Here is a 12,791-nt window from a genome sequence, read left to right on the forward strand (position 1 = left end):
ACACGCGGGGAGCTAGCTTAAAAGCTGGCTCCCTCTGCATATCGGCTCTAGCCTGCTCTCCTCACCCTCCATGGTGCTGCCAAGGGAGATTGGGAGGAGAAGCAGGGGAGAACTGGCTGCCCAGGAGAGGGTTGGGGGAAGTGGGGCTGGACAGAGGCGTAGCGGGGGGAGCAAGGGGGGGGGAATGAATCGGCCTGCAGGGAGCAGGACTGACCCGGCCATATGTAGATCTTGGGGCGCTGCCCCTCTTCCCCCTCCCCCCGCAAAGCATGAGTTAGTCCGCACGCGCGCGCGCACACACACACACACACACACACACACACCCACACACACACACCCCTCTCGAGTAGTTGCAAACTGCCTGTCTGGTAGACACGCTCATGCAGCCTGAGCACATTTACCAGCCAGGCAGTTTGGAACTACAAACTGATACATCTAGTAATAATACAACTTACCTAATGAGAAAATACCAGACATGTTATATGTCTGGTATTTTCTCAGTTTGTTTTTTATGTGTTTATATTTTTGGGCTGCAAAAAAACAGTACTGAAAAAAAAGGATTCCAACTAAAGTAAAAAGTTTGGGAAACCCTGGTCTAACCAGCTTTCTATCTGTCTTACAGTCTATTTATCCAATCCATATTCCTTAACCTTCTGGCAAAAATATTGGGGTGACCATATCAAAAGCTTTGCTAAAGTTGGCACTGGGGGTTTTGGGAGGACCAGAAACAACTTATTTGAATATTCATCATTTGATTAATGAATATGCAAATATGCAAATGAACGTTACAGGTCCTCCAAAAGTTCGTGAATGGATTTACTGGTCCCCGTGGCAAACAGTTTGGGAACCCCTGATGTAGATCATTTGGTAAATTCAGTGTTCGCAAACCATATGCATTTTAATAGGCTAATTGTCAATGTCTGCCTCTAGGAACAAAGAATGAAGGCCACACTTATTGACTGGGGGACTCTATCTTAGGAAGCAGTGACTCTGGAAAAGATTTGGGAGTAACGGTGGATAATCAGATGGATATAAGCTCCCAATGTGAAAGAGCTAATGCCATCCTGGGATGTATAAACAGGGGAGTGTCGAGTAGCAGTGAAGAGGTCATTTTACCTCTCTATTTGGCTTCTGGAATGCTATGTCCAGTTCTGGCACCCACAGTCCAAGAAGGATGTTGACAAATGTGAAAGAGTTATGAAAAGAGCCAGAGAATGATTAAAGGCTTAGAAATCATGCCTCATAATAATAGACTCAAGGAGCTCAATCTGTTTAGCTTAATAAAGAGACAGTGATGGGGTGACTTGATTACAGCCTGTAAGTATCTACACAGGGAACAAATATTTAATAATGGGCTCTTTAGTCTTGCAGACAAATATATAACACAAGCCAGTGGTTGCAAGTTGAAGTTAAACAAATTTAGATAAAGTATACTTTTTAAATAGTGTGTTGAGTTACCAGTAATTAATGACCATTAAATTAACTTGTTTAAAATGGCAGTAAGTCTGTGGAAGTGTTATTTTTTGTTTTAAGCGACACAAATATTTACATGTTCTAAAGATAGTTTTTAAATCAAAGATGGGATGTTTTTCTAGGAATTATTTTGGGGGCGTTTATGGCCAGTGTTACACAAGAAGTTTGATTAGATTATCACAGTGGTCTCTCTTGACCTCAGAGTCTGTGAATAAAGTATCAGCCTCTTTCCCAGAGGCTGATAAGGTATCACATGGTAATGGTAGTCACTTTTAGCCAGGACCAGATCCAAAGCATTGAGTTAGTGGTGAAAGGGTTTGTATGCTGTTACCAGTTTCTTAGTCTCCCTTTCTGAAATGAAAATGAATCTCTTCCTATGAGAAAATCTTCAGTGCATAAAGAAGTTGGGTTTAATACGAGTTCTTGGCATGTGTGAAACCACTAAAAGACCAGCAATAGCTTCAGCCTTTGTACATTCAAAATTGCTTTAGAGAAATAGAGATGAGAGAGAAAAATGAAGGGACAAAGATTTGGTGGCCTCTGTCCATTTCCTTATGGACCAGTGGTGTTCACATTACAGAAAAATGCCATTTTGTTTGGCATATCTTAACACCCTTCTCAGAACTGTCAGCAAAGAGGACGAGGACTGAATGGAAACCCAGCTACTCTCTCACCCCTAATGATAATTGCTGGGTAAGACTGACACACACAGGTTGGGGGAGTTTACTGTACCACTTAATAAAGGGCTGAGGTTCCAGTCATTGAATTCACTTGTTTAAAATGGCAATAGGTCTGTGGAAGCAGTATCTTTTTATTTTAGGTGCCAAGAATATTTACCTAAGGTTGAATCTCATCACCTGGCAGTAGTTCAATTTAAGGAAACCCCCACCACCAAACAACTGGGATGTGGCAGTCAACAATAGCTGTGATGTTTTCATTAAAGCCTTAAGATCAGTAGCCTCCTATGCTATTAATGTTTACTGATATGTGATGCCGGTTGACATCTGTTGCCCTGCTTGCTTGACAAGAGCTTGCTTTGCTTACTCTAACATTTTCACATTGCTGTGCTGCTGAAATTCACCGATACAAAAATCCCCACAGAGTCCCCTCAATCATTGTATGAAAAGCAGAGCGTTCGTTGTTTGCTAGGCTTGGCAGCAGCATCTGGCCCACATATCTTCACGTTAGAGCTGAGTGCTGAGGAAAAAAACTATCTAAGAACCCCACCACTGTTAAATATTTTAAGTCAAATGCCATCTCATGTTATATGCTGCCCTCTGTTTGATGTATTATCAGCTCAATACATGCTGTACAGCAGTGTTTCACTCGTTGTCACGTTAGATGATTTGTCGTCATTCCATATCACTAGAAATTATTACAGGTAAAAACTTGTTTTGGAGAATGTGAGAGTTTGTTGCTATGGATTATATAACAAAGTGACAGCTAATCCTGGGCTTCGGTACAGGGCTAGATTTGCAACTAGTGTAAACCACCAAAATTCCACTGATTTAATTGAAGCGACACCAGTTTACATCAGTGTCCTGATCTAGCCAAAGATTTAACCATGTGCTTAACTTTAAGGGTGTATCTAAACAACAGGGGTTTTTTTTTGGAGAAAAGTAGTCTTTTTTTCAAAAAAAAGTTACCTGTGTCTAGACTACCGCCGCGTTCTTTCGAAATTAAATCGAAAGAATGTGGCAGTTTTTTCGATGGTGGTAAACCTAGTTTTACAAGGAAGAACACATTTTTCAACAGAGATCTGTCAAAAAAAGGTGTGTGGGGATGCGGGGAGCCAGTTTTTTCAGGGGGGGAAAAAAAGGCCTCCAGGAAAAGCGTTGGTGGACAGTCCATCTGCATGCCTTGCACCTCTATTGTTCTTGTCTGCAGCCATGTTTTAAAGGGACAGGCACCCTGCCAGTCGTTTGTGACAGGAAGTCAGCCAGAGCACACGACTCTTCCTGTCCCACAGGATCCCAGCCCTGTCACAGGGAGGCACTTACAGGGAGACTTCTGAGGACCCACTCAGGGGCTCCAAACGCCGGGCACCGGCATGGTCAGGGCCAGAAATCAAGAGTCTTCTGGAGCTGTGGTCTGAGAAGGAATCCTTGCAAGCCCTCCACTCATGCCGCAGAAATGTGGAAATTTATGGCTGCATGACCCAGGCACTGGCCTGGAGAAGGCACCACCCCCGCACCCAGGACAAAGTGTGGGCTAAAGTTAAAGAATTGCACCAGGAGTATGCAAAGGCCCGAGATGAGAGCTCCCACTCTGGGGCAGCCCCACACTACTGTCCATGCTATGTGGAGCTGGCACACATTCTCGGCAGTAGGGAAGCCCAGACTCCACTGCATCTCGTGCAGTCTGGGTTATCAGACCCTGTCATGGAGGAACCAGAGTGGGAGCATGAGCAGTCCAGGGAATCTGGAGAGCGAGACCTGGTGCTGGAGGAGGAGGAGGAGGAGGAGAACACTGTGACCCTCACCCTGGAGCCGGTCACCCAGACCCCAGAGGCCTCCCAGGTGTCTTCGGACAACAGGGAAGAACCAGCAGGTGAGTGCTGTGAGGTTGTGCCACACACAGGGTGGGGGAGATGGGTGCACAGTGGCTGATGCAGAAGGGAAACGTGTAATGCTCAGCCTGAACATCATGAAGCTGGCCGTGCATGTGCAAACACGTGCAGCGGTAGCGTCTGACACGTGGGTGTGCGCCACATGGTGCCAGGAGCCATTTCCAGAACACACACGGGTAGGTTGGCAATCTCTGAGTCCCCTGTCTGAAGGTGAGTCCCTTACAGCGAGGGCATGCCCTCATGGACAGCAGTTGCATGCATGACTGATTGTCTCTTCCTCTTTTCCTCCACAGACAGACCACCCGTGCAAGAGGGCCGCAGCAACCCAGGCCTACCTCCGTCCCGGGTACATGGGAGCCGCAGGCACTGGCGTGTCTATACTGACATTTTGAAGCAGCATGTGGCGGTCCTGCAGGATCTCAACAAGACCCTGAAAGAGAGGACGGAGGGAGAGGCTCTTTGGCACTACCGCCTGCTGGAAGAGCTCGTCCAGCAGCACACTACCATTTGTGCCATGATACGGGAGGTCTGTGGCATGCCTGCTCCCATCCCTGGTACCGCTCCTCCGGTACGCCATGACCCTGCCCCACCAAACCTCCCTTCCCCACCACCCCCTTCCCGCTTTGCACCTTCCTTGCCCTTTCCTGATAGTCCCCCCTTTTCATCTCCCCCCAGAAGTGATTGTCTCTCTAGAGTGACTTACCTCCATCAAGATGGACCCGACAGTAGATCTGCCCACACCAAACTGGTGTCCCACCGAGCAGTAGCTGTTGTGGGTTGCGAGTTTTCACAGGGCAATAGCAACCCTCTTTTCCAGGGGGATGGCAGGCTGTGGGTGGGTATCATGTTGTTGGTGCGCAGGGGAGAGCCAGGCACACAGCTCCTGGAACGTAGCTTTCCACATCCGGAAATTGCGGAGCCACTGCTGGTCATCCCACAGCTCCATAACGAGCCGGTCCCACCAGTCGTAACTGGTGTCAGGCCTGCAAAAATGCCTCTCCACGAAGAAGTTTGGAGGCAAGGGCATTGGTCCTGCATCCTGGGCAAAGCTTTCATATCTCTGGTCCCGGTCCAGATCGGGAAGGAGCATCATGACTGTGTCATGCAGATGCAGCAGACGCTGCAGCGTGATGGTGTGGGGCCCTTGCTCCAGTTCCATGGCCAAAAAAACAATGAAAAACAGGAAAACAAACCATAAAAAAGCTCCTGTGGTGTCCAAGAAAGCAGGGCAACCAGAGCAAGCACTGCAGCAGCTTTGCTGCCCCTGTAGGAGGTAGGCATGCCAGAAGCCGGAGCAGAGCAACAGCTGTCCAGGGGGATCCCTTTAAACATATGTCTCTGCAAAGGGCATGCAGCAGCACCTGGAAGTAAATGCTGCTCCCATGCCCTACCAGAAACAGTTCAGGGTGCCTTTTTTCAAAAAAGTGGATCAATTTTTCGATCCACATAATGCTATCTAGATGCTGTTTTTCGAAAGAGGCTTTTTCAAAAGATACTTTCAGAAAAGCCTCTTTCGAAAAAGGCATGTAGTCTAGACATAGCCTCAGTGTACAAGACTCCCATTAAAGACAGTTGAACTTCCCACACATTAAATTAGTGCTTTGCTGAATCAAGACTCTGCAGAGGGTCTGGCCATTAATTCACTTGTAGATGGTATATCTTGAAGTGATAAGTATTACTACGGTTTCTGCTGTTGGCTCATATAATAATACCCATATAATAATACCCATTCAATAAGCTGTGATGGGATATGTTGGAGAGCGGTTACAAAGGTATAATATTTTATTTTTTGTTGCTCTCCAGAAATTTAGCCCACCCTGTTTTAAAGGTCATTCAGCATAGGATTGGGATTCAAATTTATAATTTCTCTATAGCTATGTAATAGACAAAGAAAGCCAGATCCCCAGGTAATATAAATGCATGTAACTCCATTGACTCCCAGGAAGTCATGTTGATTTACAGTGGTTGGATGTCTGGTCTGGTCCAAAATGCTCACAAGTGGAGCCACAGACTTAGCAATACTTACTAATATGGCTATATTATTTTTTTTCAAAGTAAATGATTAATAAAATACCATACTCATAAAAAGAAATAATACGTTATGTTCTCTTTAGATGTCAATGAAAGGGTACGTGTTACTGTTTGTTGGGCAATCAGCTTGACTTACCTGTTTATTATCTGTCTGAGAGCAGCGATAAAGATTTTATTACGTATCACTTACATTTATGAGAGTGGATTGGAAAGACAATTAATTCCTTCAGGAACAATAAAATGATCCAAGAAACCCACTCTTTTATTCTGTTTTCATGAACAATATGTGGCCAGATAGAGAAGGATAGATCCTCACAGCTGGTTAAATCACTTGACTTCAATTGAGTTACAGGGCTGGCCTTACCATGAGGCAAACTGAGGTGGCCACCTCAGGTGCCAGACTGTATATGTGGGGAGGGTGGCACCACTAGAGTGGAGACCTTTCAAACTTTTGGCCCAAGTGAGGGAGTATGGGAGCATCATTTGAGCTCCCCGCCTCAGGTGCCAAAATGTTGTGGGCCAGCCCTGTTGAGTTATGCTACTTTACATTCACTAAAGATTTGGTCCATAGCATTTTGAGAAGTTCAGTGTTGTCTTCATTGATCTAATCCAAAGATCATTGAGGGCGATGGAAGGATTCCTGATACTCTCAATGGCTCTTTGATGCTTCATAGATCCTCTCAGAAGCAGCATCCACTAAGCAGGTAGCATCTCTGTTGTTAGTAGGTTTGATATCTACGTTTGTAATCCTGGTGATCTATAGTAAGAGACTCTGATTTTCCACCAATTAACTTTTAGTAATCTCTATCAGATGAGACTTTGGCATTGAATAGAATTTGCTGGATCAAAAGTGAGACTTCTATGACAGTACTACTGATGTAATCTGTCAGCAAGTCTGAGAGGCGGAAAGCAAGAGGAAATATATTGGTTAGAAGAACAAGTACAGTAGTACTCCTTTTTTTTTTTTTTCAAGTTACAGACTAACACTGAGCCTTTTAAACATGATTGGTTAAAAGAGCTTAATCTCTACTGCTGAGTCTTTTCATAGCAAACCATGGGTATGATTGCCCATTGGAGTTCAGTTGGGACACCCATAACCAATTGGTAATAATTAAGGATGTTAAATTTTGATTAGCTAATCAAATAGTTGATGGGATTGCCATCAACTATTCAATTAGTCGATAAGAACTTCAGCATTCCGCCTATGAAATGTACAAGAGATTCAGTGCGGTCTCTTGTGCATTTCAACACAGCATGGAGCTTGGGGCCAGCGGGCAGTCCCACTGATCCCTGGCCCCATGCAGGTGCTTCTGCTTTGAAATGCACAAAAGTCCCAGCAGGGGGCACTTGTACATTTCAAAGCAGAAGTGCTACGTGGAGTCCGGGGTCAGCGGGAGGACTCAGTCCCGCAGTGGCCCTAGGCTCCTCACAGCGCTTCCGCTTTGAAATGAAAAAGAGCCCCCGCTGAGGACTCTTGAACATTTCAAAGCTGGTACCCTCACGCAGCCCAGAGTCAGCAGCCAGCAGGGAGTCCCCCCGCTGATCCCAGGCTCCACGTGGGCGTTTCTGCTTTGAAATGTACAAGAGCCCCCGCTTTTAATCTGGCTCCCTCCAGCATCCCCACTTCCCTCTCCCTCTGCTCCTCCTTTCCCCCGCTGCGTCTTTGTGATAGAGGCAGCAAGGGGGGAAGCGACTAGTCAACTAGTGCGTTGACTAGTCGCTTACATCCCTCGTAATAATATGTATACATGAGAAAAAAGATATGAAACCACATGCAAAGTAACAGTATGTTAATAAAGCAGGACTTGGTACCACTGTGTAGTGCCTTGTTGGTCATTCTCATCCTGTAACCATGGTGTTTTTAAATAGACAGTTTAAATCAGTTGTGAAAATCCCATTTTGGAATAAATCAATTTTTGTAAGCAGATTAAGATTCAGTATCAGCTTTTACAATAAATTGTGCAATAATAGGGCTACCTTATGCTTATTATAACCCAGGGCACTGTTTTCTTTTCATAGATTTGTAAGGAAACTGTAAATGTGCCTTTGGGACTTCTTAAAATGTATAGCCATCAAGATCCCTCCTATTTTGGGACCTGGTTCTACCCATAGATACACAAGCACAACTTGCACGTAAGTCATTTGGTCCTTGGGACCATTCTTTGGGGTATATAGGGGGGGGGGGAAGTGTAGCAACAACAGTTTTTGGGAAAGATGAATATGTGGGACTCCTAGAGATTCTATATAGCCAGTGGTGTCCTTTTCAGTATGTGCCTTGCATAAAGATCTACAGGATGTCAGACAAATTAAGTCTCTCTCTACCCTAACCTCCTTCCATAGCCAAGCAGAACAACCTTCAAGCTATGCACTAGAGAACTGAAACTCAATCAGGCCAAACTGTGAGATTAATTTTCCATCTGGGATTTGAACTCTTGCTGTGTCAGTAGAGCAGATCGGACTGTTCTGTAAGGAAGGACAGGCATGTAGAGTCACAGTGTTAGCTGTCTGAAATGCCTGGGGGTTTACAATGAATTTCTCAAAGGACATTGTGATTACTTCGTTTGGGGATTTGACACCAGTGGTTTGAAGCAACAGAACATATTTTTACCACTCTAGAGCTTCAGAGGCATTGCTCTCTCGCAGGGACACCTTTCGGCTTTTGTACTGAAGGTAACACTAAGGTTTTGTTCCCATAAAATTAAGATAATTCTGCCATATCTGGCTAATAAACACAACTCCATTCACCCTGGTGCCTAGGTATTTTTTAGATCCCCTTCCATAGCTAAGCATGGGTGGAGATTTCTTTGTTGCCTTTTATAAATAGAGGGAAAGTCTGAAATCTTCAGCACTTATAAACAATTTGAAAACAAGTTGATTTTTATTAACATATTAACTCTCGTCATCCTCATACTTCAAATGCATCTCTCATTCTCTCCTATCTATTGATCAACCTGATGTGTTTCACCTCCTTGCTGTCTAAGTGTCAGACACAGCTATGCAATCATCACCCACAATTCTAGAAATACAAAATTCCTGCTTCTTGGTTCCCTTTCTGCTTTTGTTGTGTGTCATCTATGTTCTGGGCTGGTGTTGCGATGCATGGTTTGACTTGAAAAGCACAGGGCAGCAGCCTATAGAAAGAGCCTATATGAAATGGGTTGGTGGTTTCAATGAATTTCCACGTGGACAAGTATCCATACCATCATTGGCACTCCGATAATTGGCAGTCCTGTGGGGAGACTCAGCATAAAGGCCAATGACTCAGTGAGCATCAAGGCTTAGCTACCACCTTATTCCGGGGATTGTTCCTCTGGGTCAGGATTTAGATGAACCAGGAGTACACTTGGTAGAAAAGCTTGCACTGCCCTTGACTTGTGCCTTTCCTGATTTGTGGATCGATGGAGAATGGGCTGCATTTATTGCACCGATATTAGTCTTTATACATAACACGTACTGAACCATCAGGGTCTGGCCCTGAGATATGCTGAGCATCTCCTGTGAGGTAATGAATGGCCTCCATTCCACATTATCCTGTCTAGGATAGGGAGAGGGTATCCACTCCTCATCATAGCCAAATAGGCAAATAGCCAAATGAATCCACACATGCCTGGCTGGGGGGAGAGAAGAGGGTCATTGGAGCTAGGCTACCAGGGAACGTTGCCAACTGATTTCCAAGGGCCAGAAAAGTTATAACCATTCCAAGCTGTATTGTCTCTACTGGGGGGTTTCTGTCAGACTGGGAGGTGCACAGGATTGGTAGACGATGCCAATTGCCTCTGTCCTACACACTTGCCACCTTCTTCATCTCCCCAGCGTATAGCTAGCCACCTAAGATGTTTATAACATGTGGCTGCTGTGCCCAGCCAGCTCATTTCACTCACTTGACTCTTAGTTAACCTTCCAGGACGTATTTCCGTGACAAGTTACTTCCTTTAGGTTGGCATGAAACACCTTGTAATCTCTATTAATTTTTCACAGAATACACATCGAACCCTGTATCTTTGGACTGAGGGAAAGTTGTGCTTGAATATCTTAAAGCTGATAAATTGGTTGTATTTTAGCCTCTGGTTTGGGAGCTAGCTCTTCGCTTAGGTAAAAGAAATGAATAATTGCCTTAAAGATGCTAAGTTGTTTGAAGCTCTAGTAATAAATGGGGTCTTTGGGGGATGAGCTGTTCTCACTTTTGTAATATTCTGCATAAAAGCTTTGTATGTAGAAACAGCCCATTACTCACGATTTGCTGGTAATGGCAATACTGCAGGCTGTTTAATTTTGCAATAGTCCCACCTAGGGGATGTTTCTTGTACTGCACTAATCAAGAGGAGGCTAAGTTAGCTCTGCTTTTTCAGTTTGCTTTCATGTTCTCTGCTACTTTTTGTTATTTGTGTGTCCGTGGAGATGAATGTATTGGAGCAGCAAAGTCATTGCCCAGAAGAGACAACACGTCCAGAATTTTAGTTTTTTGAATTTGGTGTGTGTGTGTGTGTGTGTGTGTGTGTGTGTGTGTGTGTGTGTGTGTGTGTGTGTGTGTGTGTGTGTTGGAGTCATTTCCCTCTGATGAGACACAGAAGTGGAAAGAGCATAAAAGAAGCAGAAGACAGAAAGAAAAAGGGATAACAGAGGCTATCCAGAATGTTCACTTTTTTTTTCGTGTGACACCATTATCTTTCCTGAGTCATTTGGCTATTTCTCTAAACTACTTTTCCTTTTTTAATTTTCTTGCAGTATTAAGCAAAGAGTTGTAACCTGGAGCAAAGGAGTATAGAGGGCTTGGGTGATGGCCTGGGGCAGGGAATTGCAGGTGGGAGGGCGGGCTGATGTGCCAGAGGCAGGATCTGGCTGAGAGGCACTTACCTCAGCAGCTCCCAGCCAGCAGCCCTGCAGGAGCCTGAGCTGCAGTCACAGGCTGTTTCACATGGTTTTGTAATGGGCAGGTGGGAGGCGAGAGAGAGGAAACTTCACACGCTGCCCCTGCCCTCAGCAAAATTTCTTAGCTCCTATTGGCCAAAAATTGGCCAATGGGAGCTGAGAGATTTTGCCTGGGAGTGGGACAGCATGCAGTTTTTCTCCTCCCTCCCTAGCGTCCAGCGCACGAAGCAGCAAGCCTTTAAAGCGGCTGCAGCTGCTCTCTGCCAAAGGATCCTGGTGAGGTGGCCATGGACCGGATCCGATGGCTTGGTGGGCTGGATGCAGCCTGCGGGGCCGCCTCTTGCCCACCCCTGATATAGATCCTCATACTGCGCTCCTCATCGTCATATCTGAGTCTTTCTCAGTAGTAAAGTAACGAATGCGACTAACATCTGCTCTCTCATCTCAGCAGAGGGAGAATTGTGTGCTGGGAAGTGTCTTGTTGTGGTAGTGAAGTTATTTTGCTTTTTGTTGATGGTACGTATTTGCTAGATAAGGCAAGGTCCAAGACGGGGTTATTGTGATTGTTCTTAGTTCCTAGAGAAGTTCACTCCATAGTCTGAGACCACCCTCTGACAGAGTTCTACCTCCTGCACAGATTAGCTTTACCCTGATTGCAGAAAGTTTCACTGAGCCACAGGAACAGAGTTGTTGACCAAGGTCTTCATCCTAGAGATTTAGCCTGTCCTCTAGGTATCCTGAATCCAGACCATGGAGCTCCTGGAAAATTAAGGACTATGACTCTCAACTTGATTTAATATTCTATTAGAAACCAGTACTCAGAACGATGGCAGGTGACATGCTACAGCATTTTGTGCTGGGTGAAATATCCTAAGTACTGAAGCCTTTTTGCTCATTTATATCACATTACTGAACTCCTACCAAGAGGTGACAGAGGTGAGATTCACTGAGACGAGGCCATCAACCTTCTGGGTGGGACAAGCTCTCCTAGGCAGTGGAAGGTGACAGAATGTGTTCTTTGTAAATGCTACAATGTGATCACTTAGTGCCAGTGAGGAATCTTAAAAGAGTTCTGCTCTGCTACGTGGTGAATTGACCACTTGTGGGTGTGTACCTCCAGCCAAGGGAGACTGCCATGCAGCTGCCAACTTCTCAAAATGCTTTTCTTTGCCCACCAGCTTCTCCTCACTCTTGCTCAAGTTCAGCTTCAGCATCAGCTAGTTGTTCTTGAGCTGACCTTGTCTAAGTACTGGACCATGTTGGTCGCAGTGATGTGGTAGTATGTGGTAAAGGGCACATAGAGTGGCATGTTATCTGCCCTTGAGTCTATGTCTCCTGAGCAATTTGCCTAGTGCAGTGATTAACCAACCTTTTTCCCATGGAGGAACCCCTAAAATAATTTTTCATATCCCAAGGAACCCCTACCTATGAAAATGTTTGCTTGGCCAGAAAAAGTTGACAGCAGGGACTGGAATTCAATTACTGCTAAATTTTTTCAAGAAAATGTATTTGTAAAGAGCTTTTGTGTGTGTGTGTGTGTGTGTGTGTGTGTGTGTGTGTGTGTGTGTGTGTGTGAGCTTACATTGTAAGAAAAAAAATTGGAGTATTTTTCCTGTCTTTTTTGTATTATCTAATCTTTTTTTTCAAATATCAAATATTCTCCTCCTCTTGCCTCGCTCTCTTTTTCTTCTCCTCCCCCTTCTGCCTCACTCTCTCTTTCTCTTCTCCCCCTCCTCCTGCCTCACACTCTCTTTCTTGTCTCCTCCTTCTCTTGCCTCTCACTCGCGGAGCCCAAATGGCCACTTGCTCCCACATGGCAGGCCGGCTGAGTGGTGCAGAAGTCAGCCGA

General features: G+C 45.1%; 1 protein-coding gene across 11 annotated transcripts in view; it reads left to right on the top strand.

The window, feature by feature from the left end:
• The window catches only part of FGGY (FGGY carbohydrate kinase domain containing), a 312,982-nt gene that overhangs the window by 277,288 nt on the left and 22,903 nt on the right, over positions 1 to 12,791 (top strand). For 7 of the 11 annotated variants that reach the window (XR_012905874.2, XR_012905876.2, XR_012905877.2 and 4 more), the window contains 3 exons: positions 3,361 to 4,023; positions 4,336 to 4,610; positions 8,093 to 8,206. The exons of 2 other annotated variants lie outside the window; for them this stretch is intronic. The gene's annotated coding sequence lies outside the window, so the exon portion shown is untranslated. Of the gene's footprint in view, positions 1 to 3,360; positions 4,024 to 4,335; positions 4,611 to 8,092; positions 8,207 to 12,791 lie in introns of those variants that run through there. 2 more of the 11 variants (XR_012905872.2, XR_012905875.2) reach the window with 2 other exon arrangements.

The sequence above is a fragment of the Pelodiscus sinensis genome, chromosome 9 (genome assembly GCF_052426305.1).
Source record: "Pelodiscus sinensis isolate ZL-2025 chromosome 9, ASM5242630v1, whole genome shotgun sequence".
In the NCBI taxonomy this organism is placed as follows: domain Eukaryota; kingdom Metazoa; phylum Chordata; order Testudines; family Trionychidae; genus Pelodiscus; species Pelodiscus sinensis.